The following is a 25678-nucleotide window of genomic DNA, read 5'->3' on the forward strand; positions in this document are numbered from 1 at the left end:
CATGTGTTACAGAGCTGAAGCAAAAAATATATATAGAAATACACATATACGAAGAAAATTTAAAAATCTAATGTTAGTATTTTCACATTTACGACTTGCTTACATGCCTTCTCATTAAAGCAATATAATGAGATAAACTCGCGTTCCCACACTCCCACCTCCAGGAAGCAGATGCTATTTAGGAACGCCAAACAAGATACGGTCGAAAGCAGATCTTGTTCATCTATCGCGTTTCTCCGTGTTCGATTAGCGTGCCTTGTGTATAGAGCCGCACCTCTGAGAGCGAAGCGCGAGAGAAACAGGGGCGCCTGAGCAACTACAAGGCGAGATGCTGCTTGAATGACAGCCGCCTCACGTAAGTACGTCCATTGACTCGAGTGTGGTGGTGAGCCGGTCGTTCAAGAAGACGACACGGAGGTGGTATCGATGGTTTCCTCAGTGGCGAAATGAGGCGCCTCAGAGGTGAAGTACGGGTCCTGGTTCTGAAGTCTGCTTATTTCCGCTTGTGGAGGGGAGATAGTGAGCGGCGCTGCTACTGTCACGACGTCGCGGGGCCTCTGGAAGAAGACACTTGATTCAGGAAGTCGATCTCAAGTGTGCCAGAGAAATCGAAAGACACTCGACCGCCTGTCGGTGCCCTACTTTGTCGTGGGCACTTCATCTCGAACGTTATTTTGTATTTCTGTGAAATCCAAATGAAGAAGCGCGTGAAGATGCAGCCACAGGCTAGAAATGTAAGTGGACGAGTGCGAGAGTTGTGAAAAACTGCTGCTTTCGCGGTAGGAACGAGTGGGTGGGTCTTCAGATTAACTTTTTCTTGTTATTAAACTTTACTTTGGTAGCCTTTTTTTAAAATATACGTAGTGTGGAATTTCCCTACGAGGTTACAGAAAAAGAAAGCGAGCAGCTTGTGCGCGTGTTGGCGGGCTGCTTGAACTGTGGAGTTCTGTTTGACAGGTTAGGAGACGCCGCTTACTAGACCATACGGACAGGTGTAAGTGCGTCAGTTGCTTTTTCATTTTTAGGAAGGCTTAAGCCTGAAGTGGTGCGGGCGCTATTACAAGGAGAAAGAACAGACAATGTTGTGAAGTCAACATCGGCCGTATAAAGTGGAACTTGGCACAGCGAATCCCTTTAAATGTGTTCTGTAATTAGATGGGCGTCTCACGCGGGGCGCCACATCTAAACGTGCTTCCGAGTTTTTTGACTCGCGTCTTGTTTGAATGCGTGGGCCAGACGAATTGTCTTCTGCCGTTGATGACCACGAAAGAGGACCTGTCGCTGTTATTTATGTATTTATTTTTGCCATTTGGCAGAAAGGATGACGGTAAGCTTGTTGGCGAGGCGTGTTTTTGCGCGGGTGGTTGGTTGGGGGTTTGCCTTTCCTTTGAGCTTTCAGTTTTTTAGTTAAAACAAGCGCCTTGTCAGTGTGCCGCGGTAGCATTTTATTTGCAGCAAAGTTGAACTTCGCTCCATGTACTGGGATCGTTAAGAGGCGCTGTAGTAGTTGGAATATATTTGCAACAGTTGGCAGATAGTGCGGGAAGTGGGCTTCTTGTGCCGTCATAAGGAAACGCTTTACATAGTGGACAAATGGATAATATACATAAATTGAAATAAGTGTAAATTAATGCACACTGTCCAGTTCTCACGAATGACTCTAAATTGGCTTGCCCATCTATGGAGAAATTTATGCTTTTGAGTATATGGGCAACAAGAATTTAGTGTTGTGATAGTGCAAAACAAAATACTGAAAATTGGGTATTGTGTAGCCGTGGACCATTCATACACACACGCACATAGATAGACAGTTATCACTTTATTTGACCCTGGGGGAAATTTGGATTTTTGCAGATGAAACAACAACCCCTCTCTGAATAACGTTATAAACGTATGCTGCTGCTGCTGAAGAATGTGAATTTCCCATTGGGATTAATAAAGTATCTATCTATCTATCTATCTATCTATCTATCTATCTATCTAAACAAAGAGAATCTCTGACTTGGCAATTACAGTCACAATGAGGCATTATACAGGTATATTGATGTGGTATTGATACAGAATTATTATTTATATTTGTTTTTCAGCCAGCACGGTTGCACAACTCATTCATGTTGCTGCATTGGGCAACTGGAATCTTAATGTGTCATGTTTGCATTTGCATCTCATGTCTGCATAGGTTTTGTCTGTGTCCGATAGAGTACATCATAAAGATATATGCTTGCTAGCTTGATTATGGACAGTGATATGGTCCTGCGTGATGAGTGTACTCTTTAGTGGATTGTGTCCTTTCCTTGTGATTGTGGTTGTTTCCAGCTTTGTAGAAAATGGATTCAGGTTAGGTGAATTAGTGCTGCTAAATTGGCCTGTGTTTGTGTGTGTGTGTTTGTGTGTTCACCCTGTGATGGACTGGGTGCACTTTTCAGAGTTTGTTCCTACTTGTGACCTATGTTATCTGGGACAGACTCCAGCACACACACCGTGACACTGATCTGGATTAAGCAGGTTAGAAAATGACTTGACTTTCATTTGTAATTTATCATAATGGTTTGATATGATGTGTTTAAGATTAACTTTTACATAGTCTGCTTTCTTAAATACATTTACTTACCTCATTACCTAATTAAAGGACTTTTTTTTGGACATATGAAAGTTATCCAAAGAACACAAGCAAATAAATTGTGCCACCTTCCTTGTAATCTTGTCTGTTATTATTTTTTTAAGTTAAATTAATGAGCCGTTAAACTTGGAAACACATTTATCAGATTATTTACTTGCTCATTTACACTACCAGTCAACAGTTTTAGAACACCTCTGTTTTTTTTATCAGTTTTTCTTCTAATTTAATCAGTTGAAATGCAATGAATGACCTAAAATGGTGAAAAGGTGAGCGGTAAACTGCCAGAGGTTTAAATTTAAAGTTTAGGTTGGCAAAAAACGAAAAAAAAGGGAAATTTCAGAATATTACAATTCTGCAGCATTTAAAGTAAATTGAGCCTTGTAAACAATTTGCATGGGTGGCGCAGTGGGTAGTGCTGCTGCCTCGCAGTTAGGAGACCCGGGTTCGCTTCCCAGGTCCTCCCTGCATGGAGTTTGCATGTTCTCCCCGTTTCTGCGTGGGTTTCCTCCCATGGTCCAAAGACATGCAGGTTAGGTGCATTGGCGATCCTAAATTGTCCAATGTGTGTGTGTGTGTGCGCGTGCCCTGTGGGCTGGCACCCTGCCCGGCATTTGTTTCCTGCCTTGCGCCCTGTGTTGGCTTTGGATTGGTTCCAGCAGACCCCTGTGACCCTGTAGTTAGGATATAGCGGGTTGGAGGATGGATGGATGGAAACAATTTGCACAGTTGTCCTAACTTCTGTTGATTACTTAAAAACCCTCTGTCTTAAAGCAGAGTTGAAGTAGACTGTGTTACTACACCCCCTGACGTTCTACTTGGACAATATTCCAGTGATAATGACAAGGAAACAGCAATTAAATGAAAACGAGACTTGCTTTTTTGACCTGCACTTTTAAGGTTGTGCTTGAAGCTGTTGTGCTGTGAGGCACCTATCACTCAAGCTGGTGACCCACAAAAACTTGTCTTCTGATTGGTTGTGACTCAGGGTCTGCCAGATCTCTTCCAGTTTCCAATTTGTGTTGAATTGTGTAGGACACCGCTGTACTCACTGACACTTGATTATTTATTTATTTTTATTTTTTTCAAATTCCTCTATATGAAAGGCCTAAACTTCTAAGGGAAACAATGCTCTGTCTCACTTAATTTCTTAATTGTAATTTTCTTGCCATTATCACGGAAATTACAACTTTCTAGGGTGTCAAGAAAAACTTGTAGTAGACATCATCTTCAGTATGACGCATATGACCTTATGATTAGACTCTGAGCCTATTGCGATTTTAGTTAGTCTTTGACCTGAGGAAGTGCCTATATGAAGCATAGTGTGGGTTTATTATTTAGTGCTTTAATGCATTGTAACATCTGTATCAGACATGAATGTACAGCTAGCAGAAAGATTAATATGTAGATAATGTGCTTTAAACAGTTATGTGTCACAGTGACTCCCTATTTGACAGAGTAAATTAATACTTATTAACAGTTTTCTATATTGAAAAAAACTTTGTTCTGTATGCTTGTTTGAAAATATATTTCTAGAAGTAAAGAGTTTATCAACCTTTTGTATGGTTCAGAGTTTATTGTGTTGTGCAAGACTTTGGTTTAGGGAAGTAATGTTAAGTTCACTTGTAATTCTGCATTGCGAAGTAAAATACATTTGAGCTGCCTTCTTTTTTACCATGTTCTGTTAAAAATGGGTTGAAATATGAAAGCATTTACAATCTTGCAGTTATTGTTTTATGGAAACATTTTGTCACTTGATAGGCTAAATGCATGTGAGATAATGCTTCACATGTCATTTATGAATTAGCCCTACAAGTCAGTAATATTGCCTTTTTACAATGAGCGTTTGTGGTGTTTTTTTTTTCTTATAATTAGAAAATATGTGCAGTTCTTGACTACATAGCCCTTTTGTCACTGGCTCACTTTGTCCAGGCACTGCTTCTTTTGAGAGTCCTTGTCAAGCTTAATAGACCGCACATCATCAAGGTTTAAGGACTGGCAGAAGACTTAATCACTACACAGTAAATGCTCTGTAAAAGGCTTTGCATAATCTGTGGTGTGAGTGCAGTTTCACGTCTGAGATGGCTAGAATTGCATTTATAAAGAATTCCTAATGATTTGAAGATAAAAATGTATTTCCATGATGCCTTGTACCTTTTTAAGTATTTAAAATGGCTCTTTTTGTTCTTAGTAGCATGCATTCAGGTGAAAATACATGCTAAGATGGTTGTTTTCAGTTCGGTTGCTTGTGTCAGATACCAAGTCATAAAGGAATGCTGAGAAATATTTTTTCCCAGTTAAGCACATTTTTCAGTAGCTCAATCGTGCAGCAATGTCTTCTCTGACATTTCTATATTTGGGCAGCTTAAGGGTTCTAATGCTAATCTTGTGAACAGTTTCTGTTGGCTATGAATATATGAATCAATTTTTCTTTATATTTTGGCTTAGGGTTGTTATTTTCTACCAATACATACAATAAAGTAAAATGTTTAGAAACCTTGTCTGTCTTAACCTCCTGCTTAGCTGTATATAGCTTTTCATGTTTCAGAATCCCTTTATGTTTTCAGCTGTAAAAAGGTGCATGTTTGGTTTCCATAAATAATCGAGATGTCTGAGGAAGTGACTATGTATTTTTAATTTTTAAATTCTTTTTGCCATTAGAGTGAAACTAAACTGGCTATCTGAACTAGATTATCACAAAACATCTTAACATAAAGGTGTTAGGGTGGTCTTAAAGGAAGTTTAAAAATGTTTTTTGAAAAACTGCTACTGAAGGAATCTAATGAAGCGTGATGTTTGCTTCTAAAGATTTAAAGATGTGCTCATATTCACTTGGACAAAATGCTGTTGTGCAACCACACATGTCCTAGAGGAGGAAAAGACCCACACTTTAATTTGCTGATCAGGCATCAGTTAATACAGTGATTTGCAATTAAGCTTTTAGGATCGCAAGAACTGGTGAAATTAATATCTTAGTGAGGTGAAAAAATATGGTCTTTAAATAACAAAATGATTAATTTGGTTATTACATGAGTAACTTGTCATAAAGTTGTGCTCTGGAAAGTATCATTGGAGAAAATGATGCTTTGCTGTTGGGCATGTTAATGGGAGGTGGAAACGAGTGATTTATACATTCTTGGTTCTGCACTGCAGGCTACAGCAAATATGTTACAGTTAAACCATTCTTTTAAAACTCCCTCACAGAAATAGTATTGCTGTTCCATTGTTGCTTTTATAAAGTAATCATTTTTGTCAACTTAGGTCTTGTTGCTTGGAAAATGAACAATTTTTATTTGCTGTTATCAGCTTGATGATATGTAAATATTCCAAGGGAGATTTGAGAAAAATAGGCAGTGGGGGTAAAGGAAATGAGTTGGAAGAGAGAGATGGGATACAGTTATATATGTAGGCATAATTTCAGTTAAGCAAATAAGATACTAAGCAATCTTGTTCACTCAGTATTGCTCAGTATTTGGCAGATTTTCACTACGAAAACCTCTGAATGTTTTTGCATTTTAAATTATGTGCAGGCAGTGACATTGCATAAAGCTCTCATAAGCTGTCTAGATCGCAGATGTTAGTTGCTGCCATATGGAAGGATAATTAAAAAAAAAAAAAAAAAGTGTTTGTAATTACCACAGGGCTACAAAAAGTGTATGTCTGTTTGCTCATCATCACATAAAGGTATTTCTTAGAGTGGTTATCTCCATATTGCTTTCCCCTATTGAAATTCGCATACTCTTAAAGAATCCATGATTTGACTCTTTATGTACAAGCTATGATATAAAGTTGTTAAAAAAGGGAAGGGGCAATATGTCAAAGAAATCAGTAAAGGAAGATTAATTACAATGGCAATATTGTATTCAATGGCTAGTTGCTACATTTTTTCAACCATAGCTTACAATAATAGAGAATTATTATTTTTTGCCACAAAAGACAGTCACATTTATTAACATGATTTTAAAACTTTTTAAACCTATTAACCTATTATTAATGCATTTAACTCTTAAAACCTGGGACCACTTTATTTTTACTCTAAAAGCCAGATAAGCATTAAATAAATTAAACGTGTAAGAGTATTACTTAATTTTTACAACCCCACTTCCTAAAAGTGTAGATGGTATGGGAGATGCTAATTAAAACAAAAAGGAGTGAGTTAGAAACTTACTTTGATTTTATTCAAAAAAAAAAAAAAAACAGTATAAAGACAAGGATTATTATGTTTTAGCTAATCAACCAAATTGTTTTTAGATATGTTTGCTCTGAAATTGATGCTTGCAGCACATTCCAAAAAAATTATGGCAGGTTTAGTTTAGGACTAATAACGAGGTGACAAGTTGAAATAACAGGCTGATGTGTAACAGACGATGTTGAACAGCTAGACAATCGTGTTAACAGTATATATGGAGACGACACCAAGAATTGCCCAGTCCTTCAAGAGTAAGGATGAGTCAGGGCTCACCAATTTCCCAACAGATGTGCAAGCAATCTGCATTCCACCCTTTACAGTGCACAAACTAATTAAAAGATTCAAGGAATTCGGTCATATCTCGGTGTGTGAATGGCAAGGCCGAAAGCCAAATCTGAACCTGTGTTATTTCCAGACCCTCAGAAGTCAATGTCTTAAAAACCATCATGTATCTGTAATGGATATCATGACATGTGCTCAGGCATACTTCAGTAAACCTTTGTCAGTCTACAGCAGTTGCTGCTTCATCCACATATGCATCTACTATGCAAAGCAGAAGCCAAACATATACATACATGTATACCTTGGCCTTGTGCAACACTTTATTGAAATAAGTATACTCCTTAGACATTTGTGAAGAACAACATCCTATGTATATATAAGTGAGAGAGAGCTGAACAGTAGTATAAAATTAAGTGTGCGATATCAGGGAAAAGTGTACCTTTAATTACTGTTGTAATGAATGGAGATGTCATTTATACGAACACATTTGTCAAACTCTCACTTGGGGGGAAAAAAATAAGAGAAGATAGTCTTTTATTTAACTGTTTAAAAATTAGTCATTTAAGACTATATGTGTGCTGGCAGGAGTAGTGTGGGTTTCTACAGTAGTTAAAATCTACTAAAGCAGGCCAGTGCAGTCCAAACATGTATTGTGACAGTGACTGTAATTGAGTTTTCTATTATAATTTGTTTAAATAGACTTTTGAAGTGTACTCGTGTGAGTATGACTGACACAGTACAAATAGTAATAAATAGTCCCTGCCTGTGGTGTATGCTGCTTGATATTTACCTCTGCCTACTGACAATGGAGGCTACGTAGATTTTACTCTTACTGGTTGCAAATAAACAGAAAACTGTGCAAAACAGACTACAGAGAGTTGAATGTTAGATGTAGAGCATCATAATACATTCCTATTAATCAAAGTGCTCTATTCAGAAACTACATTGAATACTTATTTGTAGGACTCCTGGATATCAGAAATCCGGTGACAGTTCATTTATCTACGAGCAAATAAGGCTCCATTTTTATTCCATTTTAAAATTTTGAAGCAGGCTTTTGTCTTTTTTAAGAGCAGCATGACCTGTCAATATAAATTTAGTGACATGTTCCAAGTTGTTTTCTGCATATGGAGAGGGGATCACATTCCTTATTTCTATTTTTTGGAATAAAAGTGCATTCAATTAGACTTGACGTATCTGCAAGCTCAATATCACCTGAAACACTCTAGGTTATGCGTGTTTTTATTGAGGTTTTAGAGCTCTTAATGTTTTGGATGTGTTCATTTTTGATAGTGCACACAGTTTGCAGTGCAACATATAGAAAGCTGAAGGTAGGTTCTGTAGTATGTACAGTTCTATGTACTTTATGGAATAATTTATGTCCTCAATGACATGTTATAATTTTAGAAATATACACATTTTTTGAGCTTTGGTATGCTTAACCCTATTTAATTGCAGTTTCTAATCCACATGCAAAACACTATGATAGTAGGCACCCCGTGGAAGAGGAGAATGGTGGGGCGTGGTGACAGTTTTTGTTTTTTTTAAGGGAAGTCTGCTATGGTGAACAGCTGATTAGAACAACATGAGCGATTTAGAGAAGCAAACTATTTGCCCCATGAGTGGATTAACTAAATGTACTTAATGGTGGATCTTGAATTATATATGCATTTTTCCCCTTCTCAGATTTATTCAAAATTACATGTTGAACTCATAATAAATTATTTAACTTAAATAATTAACAGATGTCAAATCTTAAAAAAGAAAGTGGATTGTGTGCCAGGAATGCTTCTACCACAAAATTTTACGGCAGTCAAAATGTGGCTGTGGAGCACCTTTTGATCTTCATCCATTGCTGAAATAAGAGGAGGGCCACTTTCTCTTTCTGAAGGAACTAAATTTAAAAAAAGCCACCAAAGAAACTCTACGTGTGTTCCCTTTATTTCATGGGAAAGAAGCCAACAGAGGGCCACTTTATTCGGAAGGATAGCCATGAGGCTCCCTTTTAAAAGTAGCGCAGAGTTCTTTTTCAAAGGAGAAAAGTTACATTATGTAGAGATAAAAATCAGGTTTTACAGCAGTAACAGTGGTTAGCGTAGTTACCATTCTACCTGTGGACTCCTGTGTTGAAGTCATGAAGTTTAAACCGTGTGCATATTTTTTGCAAGTTATTGTAGCTAGTCCTTTCACACCTGAAAGCCATGTGATTCTAAATTAACCAGAGTAACTTTGGATGTGTAGCTGAATAATTTTAAGCAGTTAAATTTCCAGGGTAATTGGTGGCTATGGTGCTCACAACATAAACTATATGCCCACAGGTTTATGGACTTCTGTCCGTCACACCAGTATGAGTTGTTTGGACATCCCATTTGGCATTAATATGGAGTTACCTCCCCATAGCTGCTGTAACAGCCTCTGCTCCTCTGGGAAAGAGTGTGTCTATGAGAATTTGGTCCCGTTCAGCCAAAAGAGCATTGGTGAGGTGAGGTGTTGATGTTGGGGTAGAAAACCTCTCTGATAGTCAGCATTCAAATTCACACCAAAGTTGTTCAGCAGAGTTGAAATCATAACCCTGTGCAGACTTCTCGAGTTCCTCCACACCAACTCTTCAAAACTTGTTTTGCTGGACTTAGCTTTGTGTACAGGTCCACATTCATACTGGAAAAGAAAAAGAGACTTAATCAGACAATGTTAAAAGTGCACAATTGTAAAATGTCTTTGTATGCTGTTACACCCTTCTTCGGAACCAAGGGGCCTAACTCACACCCTGAAAAACAGACCAAGATCAGTATCTTTCCTCCACCATACAACTCAATAGTAGGAATTATGCAGTCTGGGAAGGTAGTGTCCTGGCATATTCCAAACCCATATTTGTCCATCAGACTGCCAGATAGTGAAATGTGATTCATCACTCCAAAGAACATAGTCCCACTGCTGAAGAGTCCAATGGTGGTGTGCTTTCACCTCACGTTGTGCTTTATCTTGGGCTTGTGTGCTGCTTGTCAACCATGGAAACCCATTTCATGAAGCTCCTAATGCACAGTCCTAATGCTGATGCTGCTTTCAGAAGCAGTTGGGAACTCTGTTGTGAGTGATGCAACAGAGGATAAGTGATTTTTACACTATGCACTTGAGCACTCGTCTGCCCCACTCTGTGAGTTTGCATGGTCAACCACTTTGTGGCTGAGGTGGTTTTGTTCCCAGATGCTTTTACTTCACAATAATAGAATTTACAAGCAGTTGACTGGGGTACAGATCTAGTAGACCAGAAATTTCACACTGACTTGTGGCACTTGCAAGGGTGGCATCCAAAGTCAGTTCCATGTTTAAAGCCACTGACTTCTTCAATAGTGCCCAGTCTACTGCCAGTGTTTGTCAATAGAGAGTACATGGCCATGTGCTTGAATTTATGCACCTAATTATATAATTAGTATGTAATTGGTATGAAACTTTTAAGATGTGTTTTGTTGGACTGTTCCAACTTAAGTAATAATGATCATTATTTAGCATCACATAATTTTTCTATTAAGATTAATAGAATCTGAACCAATGTAGGACTCATTTTAAGGCTGAGAAGCTTCCATTTGTTGACCCTGATGTTGATAATCACCTATTTAGCCTTCTCGACCTATGCATTATTTAGTCTTGAGAAGCTGTTAGAGATTGTGTAATTTAGAGATCTCTATGTTGAAAATGTATTTTTGTACCAAATTTAATCTCCAAGAGACACACTTTACCTTCTATACGCAAATTTTAAACTTTGTTGAAAGCAGACTGCCCAACGTCCCTCATCTTTCAACCATATACTTGGTGATACTGTCTAGTATGAATAAAGATGCAGGGAGCTTCTCCAGCGTGTATCGAAGAATTCTAAAGAACTTACCCATTAATGATCTTGGGGAATGATGGGAGAAGGATCAATTAAAATTTCAGAAAAGGAACAGAATTCAGCCATTTATAAAATACACTTTAGTCTAATATACTCCAATCATTCCTTATTCAACTAAAAACTATTCATCGATCATACAGTGATCCCTCGCTATATCGCGCTTCGCCTTTCGCGGCTTCACTCCATCGTGGATTTTATATGTAAGCATATTTAAATATATATTGCGGATTTTTTGCTGGTTCGCGGATATCTGCGGACAATGGGTCTTTTAATTTCTGGTACATTCTTCCTCAGTTGGTTTGCCCAGTTGATTTCATACAAGGGACGCTATTGGCAGATGGCTGAGAAGCTAGATTGCTTACTTTTCTTTCTCTCTCTTGCGCTGACTATCTGTGATCCTGACGTATGGGGATTGAGCAGGGGGGCTGTTCGCACACCTAGACGATACGGACACTCGTCTAAAAATGCTGAAAGATTATCTTCACGTTGCTATCTTTTGTGCAGCTGCTTCCTGAAACGACATGCTGCACAGTGCTTCACATACTTAAAAGCTCGAAGGGCACGTATTGATTTTTGACTGAAAAACAAACTGTCTCTCTCTCTCTCTCTCTCTCTCTCTCTCTCTCTCTCTCTCTCTCTCTCTCTCTCCCTCTCTCTCCCCCTGCTCTTGACGGAGGGGGTGTGAGCTGCAGCCTTCAACAGCTTTGTGCCGCGGTGCTTTGCATACTTAAAAGCCAAACAGCCCTATTGATTTGTTTGCTAGAGATTGTTTTCTCTATCTATGTGACATTCTGTGCTCCTGACACGCACTCATTTGAAGAGGAAGATATGTTTGCATTCTTTTAATTGTGAGACAGAACTGTCATCTCTGTCTTGCCATGGAGCACAGTTTAAACTTTTGAAAAAGAGACAAATGTTTGTTTGCAGTGTTTGAATAACGTTCCTGTCTCTCTACAACCTCCTGTGTTTCTGCGCAAATCTGTGACCCAAGCATGACAATATAAAAATAACCATATAAACATATGGTTTCTACTTCGCGGATTTTCTTATTTCACGGGTGGCTCTGGAACGCAACCCCCGCGATGGAGGAGGGATTACTGTATACATTTTGACTAAAGGTGTCTAAAATATACCCAGGGCAAGATCCAGCATATCTTTTATAATATCATTAAATGCTTGCATTGCTAGGTCACATGTTTTGGGAATCTCCTACATTTAAAATAATTTTGGGTAAAATTTTTGTATGTCTGTCAAATAGCCTTGTATCTAAAATAACTCGGGATGATGATTTAGCAGCAATATTTGGAGTAATACCAGATGGCATAAAAGTGTGCAATGAAATATCAATTGTAGTATTCTGTACTACACTACTAGTTATGGGGAACTCCTCTGTGTATGCAAATATCACTGAACTCGGAGTAATACATTAAAGTCAATGGGAAAGAACTAACTGAACTAGATTTGTCTGGATTATAATGGTGCAATCATCTTTAAAGTGCCCCTGAGGGATAGGGAAACATCTGCCAGCTATACTGGACTGATTATTGTGGCCATAAAGGTGACTTGAGCTGTGTGGCAGCAGTGCCAACCACTGCACTACCATGCTTCAATGAGATCAAAAACTCAGTCGGAGATGCATAATCATATATTTTGTCAAAATAAAATGGAAATTCTGAAATCGTAGTCAAAAGTCAGAAACAATACATAGGTCTTTTAAAGGCAGAAAATTCAAAGTGGCTTGTTCTGTTTTTGGAAGTCGCGCTGAAGGCTGTCTAAACTGTCTGTGCTGATGCTTTGTACTTTTTCTTCTATCAAAAAGATAGAAACATTTTGTAAATATTAATATATCTTTCATTGTTATTATTATTTCATAGAGTCTTCTGTGTTTAGTTTGGGGGGGGGGGGGGGGGATTTGGAGTGTAAGGCTCCTCCAAGGTTGTTTTTTTATCTCCATATAACTAATTATATATACATAGGGCATGAGCTTCCTTCTCTTATACTGGCATGGAACTCGAAGATTGACCTGCACAATTTGGCAACAAGCAAAGATAACTCATTATTCATGCTCTATATTTTTCAGAAAAATTAAAATTTTGAGAACTTACATTATGTATTTATTCGGTTTACCACTAAGTAATTCCCACAAAGTATCTAATGCAAATAATCAGCATTATATACCTGGGTGGTGGACCCATCCAATGTTGGCTGTTATAGCTCTGGGGGAGTTGTGCTGGCCTCGCAAAGCATTATGGGGCACTGGGAGGGAAAAAGTTCTCCTGAACTGGTCGATTTATCAGTAAACAATTCCACGAACAAGGACGAACATAGCCAATTCGCTGTGAATAACGCTTCGGCAAAATTCACTGAGAAACACTGCACACTACTTGCACTACTTGTATGGCTCAGCTGGAAGAATCTTAATTCTCCCTCTATAACTAAGTGGGAAAGGAATATTCCTTATTAAATTCTCTTTATGAGGATCTTTCAGATTTTTTTCACGAATTGGCAAGATAAATTATAATTCTTTGAGTAAACATGTCAGGCTTGTGTCCAGCCTTATTATTTTACTTGCTCTTATCTTCTAAACAAATAACAATTTTAGATAGGGTTCAAGCCGTAGAGCTCTGTTGTTTAGGACAGGGTTGAATTCTTGGTTGCATGGATCACTTTTCGAAGCATACTGTTGTGCATGCTATGTTTGATTGATCTACATTGTTATAATGTTTTTCTATTTCCAAGTCACAAGAGTTATGTCAAAGAAAGAAGTACAGTGGAACCTCGGTTTGTGAGTAACTTGGTTTACGAGTGTTTTGCAAGACGAGCAAAATTTTTTAATAAATTTTCACTTGATAAACGAGCGAGGTCTTGCAGTACAAGTAGTTTGTCTGCTGAGCGTCATGTGATCACAACTGAGCTGATGGTTCATCTCTCTCTCTCGCTGCGGAATTGTGGGCAATCGTCTCCTATTCTCCGTCTGAGTCGGTGTGCCTCACTCACATAGTCAACATCCGTACGAGCGTATAGTGTTTACTACAGCATTAGCATTGTGACTTTGTGCGCGCTCGTGTGTGTGTGTGTGCTCCCGCGCGCACCTGTGCTGTGACGTGCGAGTCCCCGTCTTGCACCCTAAAACACGAAGCTGAGTCTCAGTACTTTAGCAACACAAGCTTTATTCAACTTGAAACAGCAACAGTGTGGTTATTTATACACAGACACAGCAGTCAGGCAGGGCCCTGCACATTTATAATGTTCCTTGTTCCTTGTATCACCCATTGACGGCAGGCGCTTATAGCATGTCCGTGATCTTTTTGGATTCGCTTTTACGGAGAACTGCTACAGCGCTGGGAGACTGCGATTGCTTTGGGACGCTCTTCAGTGTGTCATCCCGTTGGGTGCAATCCCACAAGAGTTTAGAAACTCACTCACACCAGCCATGATTCTTTTCAAAGGTAAAGTGCAAGTTAATTTGTTTTATGTATTTTTACTTTATATTTTGTATTAACCATTTTTATATGAATAGTTTTGGGTTGTGGAACAAATCATCTGAGTTTCCATTATTTCTTATGGGGAAATTCACTTTGATATACGAGTACTTTGGACTACGAGCACGTTTCCGGAACGAATTATGCTCGCAAACCGAGGTTCCACTGTAATGGTGTTTGTGATGACAGGGTAGGTTAAAATGACATCCATAAAATTGTTCTCAGTCATAATATGCTGTTAAGTTAACAAATGATAATCTTGTTTTTGAAAAGAGGTTGTGAGGGGTTTTTAATATCTAAGAGTTCCAGCGTTTCAGTTTGAATTATCTGTTAAGTTTAAGACTTTGTTTTAATCCAGACAACTTGAAGATATTACATTTTCACAGATTCTTTAATAATTCAATTAAAAGGGTTGTCAATATTTCTTTTGATCTATCAAAAAGTGCTTGCTTTAGCTCAGCATACTTTGCAAGACGAGAGCTTTTTTGTACATGTATATTAGTTTTCCCATATTATTCTTTTATGGGCTTCTCTAGAAGAAACAACAATATCTGTCAGCCATAATTTGAGCTTGATCTCAGTCTTTGCTTGGTAAGGCCTTTAAACTATGTCAAGGATGTTGGGTGCATGGGAGGAATCTGCTTTAGGGGGATTCCTCGCAATGGTATATTGAAGATCACACCCAGACTTCTATTTAAGAGTTACCAACGAACCTGTGATGTTTGGTGCGTAGCAGGAGAACCAGTGCAAACGTGGATTATCATGGTGTTAAATCTGACTTGTGTGCGCTGCTGGTTATCCCATAAAAAAAGCAATTTGATTTTGCCCATGTTCATACCAAATATTGCCGTACTTAAAAATGAACGTTACTGGGACAACCAGTGAGCGGTGCTGAATCAGGAATGCTGATGTACATTTATGCATAATAATTACCAGCTGGGCCTCCTAAGCATGTACATGAAGTGTAAGGTTATTGACTCTTGTTGAGTATTCAGAAGCATTAAAATATTGAAGAAATGATTTTATAGCAAACCAATGCCGTAGAAAGACTTGTGACTGCTTGATTCTTTATTACTTGAAAATATTTTTACATTGTCAGATGAAGGATTTGACATTAGTAATCCTGGAGAAGAGCCATAGTTGTAATTTTGTTAATGTTCAATAGTCAGTTGTGCCCAGGGTTAAAAAGATCTATTAATACTGCTGACTTAACAAAAGTGTTTATGGCAAAGTGTTACTGGGTTCCTTAACGGAAAAATTTAGCAAACTCTTACAGTCCAGCATGGAAAAGACAAAGCTTTGATTTACTAAAATTGCACAATTAGTTCAATTAAAATGACATGCAATTACTGAACCACAAAAGGTTTATGTATACCCTATATGTAGCACTAGAGATTTGCATGAACTGTGTTTCTTCAGAAAGTTCCTATTTTTGAGCACTTTTTAAAAGTTGCCTTTTCACTTTTTTTGAAAGCACATAATTGGATAAAACTTAAATCTGGCAATGAATGTGACTTTTTTTTTTCTTCAAACTTCATTTCTCTTCCTCAGATTATTAGAAATCAGTGAAGTTATTGCACATTTTTATTGCCATAGTAGTCAATTCTTGAGTAGCTTTTAGGTAGGGAAATGTCCATAGGCAAAGGGGAGAGAGGATTGTGATAAGCAATTTAGATCAATAAGCTATAACATAAAATACAGAACTTGTATCAATTAGTCAAAAGCTCAATGCAACCTGTGTGCAGTCAAACAATATATACCATAGCTGAACTTTTTTCATGTATGAAATAATGGAAAATATTATGCTAGAGTGAATATCACTTAAGTTTTCACCATAACGCAACTTTTCAACCTAAAAATGAAAGGTCATACAATCTAGTTAACTAAACAGTTAGTCAGCCATTTTCCAACCCGCTCATTCCTGATTAGGGTTGCGGGGGGTGCTGGAGCCTGTTTCAGCTAGCATAGGACACAAGGCAAGAACAAACCCTGGACAGGGCACCAGTCCATTGCATGGCAAACACACATACACACACAGGCCAATTTAGTATCACCAGTGCACCTAACCTGCTTGTCTTTGAACTGTGGGAGGAAACTGGAGCCCCAGGAGGAAACCCAAACAGACACAGGGTGAACATGCAAACTGCACACAGGGAGGGCCTGGGATGTAAACCCAGGTCTCCTTACTGCGGGGCAGAAGTGCTACCACTTCATCACAGTGCCACCCTAACTAAACAGTACATTAATACATTTAATAAACAAATATGTTGTAGTATATTTATGATAGTTCATTTCATTAATATTACTTAATGAATTGTTTTTCTTTTTTTGAGAAAACCTTGAGTATTGCTTATGGCTGAACGTCTTTAAGATGGACTATATTATAAGTGCAAGAGCAGGTGAAGTGAAGACCAGAATTGTAATTGTTTCCCCCTAAAAACAATTTCAGTCACTACTTGCAGAGCTTCATCAATAACTAAGTAGAGCAGTCCTGAACCAGTATAGGAAAATTTGATATTAAGTCTCTCACACACAGTGTTGGCCCTATGCAACTTTATTTATTTTACAGTACATTATTCTACAATTCTGTTCATGTCTTTCATTTTCAAAATTAAATAAAATTACAATTGAGTATTCTCATAGTTAAAAATATTCAAACCAGTACTTGCGGAAAAGTTTTTTTTTTTTTTTAGCACTGTGGAAGTTAACAAAACTGTCAGTTATATTTTAAGTAATGGGTTGTGATTGTGGACTACAAACTTTATCCCACATAAATACGTTAAGGTGATATTGTTGTAGATGGCCTAGGTAAACTGCATGTGTTACTAGCAAGGAGGTAGCTCTCTTCTTTGTGTGCAGTTAATTACACATAATCTAAACAAGGTGCCTTGTGTTAAGACTAAGTGTGTAATAAAACTATATATTAAGCATTTACTAGATGTGTTTTAATCCTTGAAAACTAAGCAGCAATATGAGATATTGCATATCAATTACAATGGAATTTTTTTTTCCTTTTTCCCCAAATTTTGTAGTGTGTGATGGACACACAAGGTGCAGAATAAAGAATTTGTACAAAGGTAGTGTTATGTCACAAAGTCATTGATCACAAAATAACAAGTTTAGTCTAAGTTCCAGTTATCTCTTTTTAGAACATATTTATTTAATTTTATTTCAGCCATCAACCCAGTGCAGAATACCAGTCTACCACTGTCATGTATACAGGACCAGTGCGTAAATTCTGAGTAACCTGCCTCACCCGACTTTGTAATGTGGGAGAAAAATCAGGGTAATTGAGGAATTTGCATCTTCTCCTGCATCTGCAGTGATTTCAACACATACAACAACTAGTTCAAGATTCAAAGCTACCCTCAAAGAGGCAACAGTGCTCTATGTTTATTAAATAATCCGATAAAAGGAAACTAATCTTGTATTTTTCTTGGTTTGACAAAACACAAATAATATGCATGTTTATGGAATAAAATTCCATATAACATCCTTTTATAGAGTACATATACAAAGCAAACAAAATACATTACAAACTATTACACTAAATACAAAATGGCAAAATATTAGAAATAGGATAAATACAGTTGTTAATAATTATGTGCAGTTGTTGGTAAAAAAAAATAAATTAAAATGCAAATGAGATGAGTTTATTTTAAGTAAAATTTGAATGAGACCACTTAAAATAGTGCTTTGCAAGGAAACCTAAAGATAGCTTTTGACAGAGTACAACAAGTCTTTGGAAAGGTAAGAAGGCTGTCATCAGGGTCTCAGTTGTTTGGCTGGTTGGTATGATTTAAACTCTGATAACAGAAAATCTTGTTTTACCATCTTCAGTCTGTGCAAGTCAGACTTGCGTAAATATGTTAGTGACTAACAATTTTAATGAAAGAGTCTAACCCTCTACCAACATAATTTTCTAATCTTTAACCATCTGTTCTTTACACATCACATAGGGTAGTTATTAGCAAAACAAATTCAAAATAGCCAGTATATAAAAATCAAAAGCAAAACCTGTTTTTTTTAAAAAAAAAAAAACGCACATGAACAATAAATTAAACATTAAAACCATTCTACATACTAAGAAATCCCATGCATGCATACAGTATACTGTATACCATTAACATAAATTCTGATAACTTTCAGATTTGGTGTGAAATGGTAACAGTTGTTCACAGTTGATAATGAATTAAAAAAAAAAAAAGATGCAGCCAAAATGAAATGAATGTAAATTTAAAAATACTGCAAAAAATCCTAACATCCTAGCACCTGTGGTATAATAAACATTATGTGGCAAAATGTAAGAAAGATGAGCAGGAACAGAAAAAAGTGGTTTGACTTTTGCAGCCTTTCATTTTGAAATTTGTTTTAAAATCCGTAAAAGAGTCTAAAACATAAAGCGATTTGGGACTGAAAGCCAGTATTTTTGAGACATTTGAGCTGTCATGTGTTTATTACTTTCTGTCCCTGACAGAACTTTTCCAGCAGCATTTCAAACTTCTGATTGGCTTATAGCTGAGTACAGAGGCCATCAAGTTAATTGTAATAGGCAAGTTTAGATATATAAAATATATATTTTACTTCTAAATTTTTGGAGAAGCGATGAAGGATCATATACTGGAAGTATTTTGTAAGAAGTCTTGACTTACCTTAGAGTTCTTATTTCTGTAGGCAGTTTTTGGGTCCAGAAATGTCAAGCATTTTCCCTGAATTTAAGTAATGAATTATGTTTTATATTTCTCTTAAGAGTTTTCATCTAATTCTGGTTTGCAAATAGTGAGAAGTATACTTGAACATATATATTGCCTTGGCATCAGTAATTTCCAAATAATATACAGATAATCAAATGTTATGTACTGTATTTTTAGCTTGTGCATTTATTTACTAGTCATCTATGTATCTATCTTATGTAAGTAAAATATTTAAGTGTTCATGTATAAAAATAAGAATGTTTACTTTTCTGTGATAAAAGGCAGATTCTTTCAGACTAGAGATGGAGAAACAGTTTAAGTACATCAGTCCTAAATAACAAGTTACACAGTTTGAACTGAGTTCACTATAAATATTTAGAAGTTATAGAATCTGTCTCTAGTTTTTTAAAAAAAAAAAAAAAAAAAGAAACATCAGTAGTATATTTGTGTAGCTAAGGAGATGCATGTTTCATAATACATGACATAGGTAAATTACATAAGAGCTATTCTTTCTAGGGTGAATGAGACTTTTATCTGAATGCTGAAGAAAAGTGCTGTGCAAGAATCAATCAAATTTTATCACTTTATGTACTGTAAACAAAGCTTTAAAAGTAAAAACTGCCCAGATGTCTGTGGACACCTGATATTCACACCTATAAGAGTTTGTTGAGCACCCCATTTCCAAAACCATAGGCATTAATAATGGAATTGACCCATCGACGCAAACCCCTCCCCTTGTGACTATAACAGGTCACACACTTCTCAGAAATCTTTACGTAAGATTTTGGAGTGTCTGTGAATGGGAAATTAGTGTTTTCCCATTCAGCCAAATAAGCATTTGTGAGGTTCAGGTACTGATACTGGATTCAGAATCATTCCAGAGGTGTGCAAAAGGGATGGGTTTAGGGCTTTATGCAGGCCTCTTGAGTTCCTCCACCTGTGATTTCGTCAAACCAGTTTCTTATGGGCCTGGCTTTGTGCACGGGGCACAGTCATGCTGGATCAGAGAAGAGCCTGCCCCATAATATTGGAAGAGCACAACTGTCTACAGTGTATATTGTAGCATGAACAGTACCCTTCACAGGAACCAAGGGACCTACCTAGCCCAAACACTGAAAGACAACCCCAGACAATTATCCATCCTCTACCAAACTTTTTATAGGCATTGTGCAGTCTGGAAGATAGACAAATCTGGGTTTGGTAGATACCAAACAAAATCTATCAGACTGCCAAATAGTGAAGCATGATTTACCACTCCAGAGAATATATAGTATTACCACTGCTCCAGAGTCCTATGGCAACATGCTTTACACTACTCCACATGAAGATTAGCATGACTCATATTGATCTTATGTTTGTGTACAGCTGGTCGGTCATGGAAACCCATGACATAAAGGTCATAGTGCACTGTCCAGAGGCAGTTTTGGAACTCTGTTTTGAGTGATGCAACAGAGGATAAGTGATTTTTACGCACTATGTGCTCCAGAATTCAATGGCCCAGCAATGTGAGTTTTCATGGTTTACCACTTTGTGATTGAGCCGTTGTTGCTCCCTGGGACTTCCTCTTCACAGTAACAGCACATACATACAGTTCACCAGGCCTGACCTAGCAGAGCAGAAATTTCACATATTTTTCTTGTGACAAAGGTGGCATATTATGACAGTGCCACTTCTAAAGTCACTGCTGTCCATTTTGCAGCCAATGTTTGTCAGTGGAGATTGCATGGCTATATGCTTGATTTTATGTTCCTGTTAACAATGGGTACAGCTGAAACACCTAAACACAATCATTTGATGGGGGTGTTCACATACTTTGGGCCTTATAGTGTATGTAAACATGACAATGCCAAAGAATAGACAACAATATTGATGGGAATAAGGTGGAAGATAAAGTAATTTATGTAATCTCTCCAATAAATACCTCAGTGATACAAAAGAGAACATGCATAGCTTGAATCAAATTGTTGTGACTTATAACAAGCTTAATTATTAATAGAAATGATATTTTATTTGTTGTATTTTGCAGGCAGTAAGTTGGGCAAGAGATGGGAAAGGAAAACTATGTTTCAGAGGTGGAGATCTAACTAGCTAGCTAACTAGAGAGCCAAAAGCAGACATATTGATGAAGATTGTGTCGCCTCATTATTCAGTACTATTTTGGAGAAATTGCACAACAGTTTTTAGGCCAGTTACTAAAGCAGACTAAAGACTAGAGAAAACGAAGCGGAAAGAGGCAGACACACTGCAGCTTGAGCTAGTCATAGAAGGACTGGTAGGTTTTTAGAGACCCTGCAGTGTGTAATCGGCCCTCTTCCCCTGGTAACAACCGGTAGCAGCAGCACTTATAACCCAGAGCAAATCTTCCCTGGTCCGACCAGAAACTTCCACTGATGTCTGAAAATCCAAAGGGGGTATATCTGTTTCACCAATTTCATGTTGTGATGCCTCCCACCCTCCCAGTGTCTGCAGTAAGCCCTTTATTTGGTAATTTATTGCGATGTTCCACATTTTTATTCAATTGTGTTCCAACTTTTTCTGAACATTAAATAAAATTCGCAAAATCTAAACTGCTCTTTCTAAGTTTGTCTATGTTGACGCTGCCCATGTTGCCTGGCAATGATGGGGGGGGGGGGGGGGGGGAATTTGCAAGGAAGAGTTTAAAACAGGTAGGGTTAGTCCTGCTGTTTTCAAATTGTTTGGTTTCACCTGTGATGACAGTTCAAGCAGTACAACATCTAAAGATAAAACAAGTTACTCCATATGAAGAGGCTGTGCAGGTTCATGTGGCACCTGCAACATACCTTCTGGCCTCCCTGGCCAAACAGGTCCCTGCTAGGTAAAGTTTCATAAAATGTTCCCTGTTTTGTTGCAAGCATTTAGGAGGGGAGATAGCAGCTACAGCAACTTAACGTATTGCAAAGCACATTCTTGTGTACTTAACTTTCACCCTCAAATTGCTTGAACTTTATCAGTGGTCAGATAACTACATTAAACACTAGTGGCATCACACCAGATGTGATATGTGCTTCCAACGTAAGCCCTCATCTGTCCATTTCACAGTGTTTCTGTTATTGAAACGTTACAAGCAGGAATATAAACAGTAGCCTTCTTAGTTTCCTTTTGGGTGAATTATTTGTGTAACAGTTATGGGACTAAACTGCAATAGTGTACTTCCTATTTTTAGATTTTATTTTTGTTTAGTAGGTGAACTAATTACAGAAATGTATGTTTATCATATAGCACATTCATTGTGCATTAGCATATATAAATACATTGTTCTGGTGATCTTTGAGTCTGTTAAGATTTTAGGAATTGATCAAATATACAGCAATACTACTTTGTGAGCAGAGGTTAGTAATAGGATAATAAAATATCATTAATGAAATGAAAATGTAAGGATTTTATACTGACATACAGCGGTGAAAATAAGTATTGAATGCATGAACATTTTTCTCAATAAATATATTTCTAATGGGGCTACTGACATGAAATTTTCACCAGAAAAACAGCCCAAGTAATCAATCCGGTCCAAGTGGGGGCAGAAATAAAAGACAAACAGTAGAAGGAGAAAAGACAAAAAGTAGAAGACAAAGTAGAATGTCGTAAAGAGGTTCAAAAACATTTGCGCGATGCAGATCAGGTTAGAGATTATGAAAGTACTAAAATTTGAAAGTCTCAAAAAACTGATTGTTTGCGCTAATGCAATCTTTACTAACGGAAATTATTACTTGGTAAAATGATGGAACAGCAAAAAGAGATTGAATATATGGACATAGGTGATATGACAAAAGTATGTAGATATTGGTTGGTTTTAAAGTTTAAGTCGGATACTTGTAGTTCATGTAATTCGTGTTGCCATCAGGGAAAAGATGTGTTTCTTCCCAATGAAGACGCGTATCTGTGAGAAATAAAAGATTTGTTATTTGGTGAAAGTGAAATCCACAAACACTACAGGCAAAATATCTGAATCTACAATAATCTGTTCATATTTGCATCATACAATGCTCAAAATATAGATTTGCACGATTCAAGACCATACACTATGAGAATCTGGTTCTGCAAGAGTTAAAACTACTACAAGTTTAATTTCAAAGAAACCACAATTTGGTCAGGTTTATATTTATGATCACGGAGAAGCGATGCAATATAGAATCGAAAGAGTTAAACGATCGGACATATTAGAAATTCTACAGCCAATAATGGATACAAATCCATACGTTCAAAAGTATCTTACTTTATACGAAATTTATCTGAAAAACACGGACAAAGAAGTTTTCTTGGATTTCTGTATGAATCTGAAAGATCACGCTCGCATATATAATAAACCAACATGTGACTAATTGTCAGCAATAATAGTTTTGAAAGACGGAGATATCAAAGACAGAGTTGATATTCATGTTTATCCAAAAGCACAGCACAATTCTTCGCAAGCGGCAGATCCGGGAAATGACTAGTGTTTAGTGCCCACATGGGAGTTGGTGAGCAAAGTGAGCAGGGGGCAGAGCCCCCTAGTGTGTAATAAAGTGGAATGACACAGGGAATAAATATTATTAAACACGCTTACTGAAATTTATTTAATACTTAGTAGAAAAAGTCTTTGTTGGTAATGACCGCTTCAAGATACCTCCTGTATGGAGAAAGTAGTCGCATGCATTGCTCAGGTGTGGTTTTGGCCCATTCTTCGACACAAACTGTCTTCAAATCTTGAAGGTTCCAGGGGCCTCTTCTATGAACTCTGATCTTCAGTTCTTTACATAGATTTTCAATTGGATTCAAGTCGGGTGATTGACTGGGCCATTCTAGCAGCTTTATTTTCTTTCTCTGAAACCAACTAAGAGTTTCGTTGACTGTGTGTTTAGGATCATTGTCTTGCTGAAATATCTCCCCTCATTTTATCTTCAGCATCCTGGTAAATGGCAGCAGGTTCTTATCAAGAATGTCCCAGTACATTTCTCCATTCATCCTTCCTGCAATTATATGAAGTGTGCCGGTACCATATGCTAAAAAACAGCCCCACACCATGATGTTCCCACCTCCAAACTTCACTGTTGGGGTGGTGTGCAGTGAGTGCCCTTTCTCCTCCAATAATGGTGTGTGCAATGACGTCCACTGAGTTCAGTTTTGGTCTGACCTGACCAGACTGTTTTCTCCCAGTATTTCATTGGCTTACCCAAATGTTGTGCAGCAAACTGTAAATGAGCTTCAACATGCTTTTTCTTCAGCAGTGGAGTCTTGCATGGTGAGCGTTCATAGAGGCCATAGCAGTTGAGTGACTTACTTATTGTTTTCTTTGAAACAACTGTACCTACTAATTCCAGGTCTTTCTGAAGCTGTCAGTGAGAGGTCCTTGGCTCTTGGACAACTCTTTTGATTATTCCTTTGACTCCTCTGTCAGAAATCTTGTGAGGAGCACCTGGTTGTGGCCGGTTTATGGTGAAATAATGTTCTTTCCACTTCTGGATTATGGCCCCAACAGTGCTCACTGGAACATTCAGAAATTTAGAAATACGTCTGTAACCAATGCCATCAGTATGTTGTGCAACAATAAGGTTGCGAAGGTCTTGAGACAGCTCTTTGCTTACCCATCATGAGATGCTTCTTGTGTGACAACTTGGTAATGAGAAACCTTTTTATAGGCCATCAATTAGGACTAAACCAGCTGATATTAATTTGCACTGATAGGGGGCCGAATTGCTTTCTAAATACTGACAGATTTCAGCTGTTTCCTTGGCTTTCCATGCCTTTTTGCACCTCCTTTTTTTCATGTGTTCAATACTTATTCCCTGTGTCATTCCACTTTATTACACATAACTTAATTTATGGACTTATTTTGATTACTTTGTATGTGTGGATTACCTTGGGTTGTTACCTACATCTGATAAAAATCTCATGTCAATAGCTCCATTTTTAATTTATGTATTGTGAAACACAACATGTTCGATACCTTTTTTCCCCACTGTATTTTTAAAGGAAGGTAATGCTTCAGAATTTGAGATTGAGTATGAAGAGGTAATTGAAACAACTCAGTTCCCACTGAAATATCCCCGCCCTCCTTAGAATTTTAAGACCTCCCTTACAAATTTTTCCCCAACACCAGCCATGCAAAGTAACTATCTACAGTACTTAATATGCTGATGAATATTATAAAATAAATACCTGCATGTACCATAAAGCCTGTTATAGTTAAAAAAAAAAAAAAAAAAAGCAAGCATATACAAATGTGTAATTCTGAACTGTTATAAAAGATGTAAATCATAAAACATATGTATAATACATGTAGCATTGTAATGAATCAAGAGCTTTGTCTTTCCTTTCATAAAAATCAAGAAGAGAGAAAGAGAGCAGTGCTTTCTGACTGGCAAAGAGACATGTCAGCAGGGCAGGCAAGGTGTTGTACTTGATACATAAAAAGGAAACACAAATATAAGTCAAGTAATTAAAATAAAAAATGATACGAAAAACACCTTTGAGCTGTTTCTCTGTGACACAGCTGTTAAATAAAAAAAAACTTTGCTAATACAAAAA

At 37.4% G+C, this 25678-nt stretch overlaps 1 protein-coding gene across 7 annotated transcripts in view; it reads left to right on the forward strand.

The window, feature by feature from the left end:
* The first annotated feature begins 220 nt into the window (after positions 1-220).
* The window catches only part of taok3a (TAO kinase 3a), a 148302-nt gene continuing 122844 nt past the window's right edge, over positions 221-25678 (forward strand). For 3 of the 7 annotated variants that reach the window (XM_028825313.2, XM_028825308.2, XM_051921348.1), the window contains exon 1: positions 221-355. The gene's annotated coding sequence lies outside the window, so the exon portion shown is untranslated. Of the gene's footprint in view, positions 360-495; positions 735-25678 lie in introns of those variants that run through there. The other 4 variants (XM_028825309.2, XM_051921350.1, XM_051921349.1 and 1 more) reach the window with 3 other exon arrangements.

The sequence above is a fragment of the Erpetoichthys calabaricus genome, chromosome 18, assembly GCF_900747795.2.
Source record: "Erpetoichthys calabaricus chromosome 18, fErpCal1.3, whole genome shotgun sequence".
NCBI lineage: Eukaryota > Metazoa > Chordata > Cladistia > Polypteriformes > Polypteridae > Erpetoichthys > Erpetoichthys calabaricus.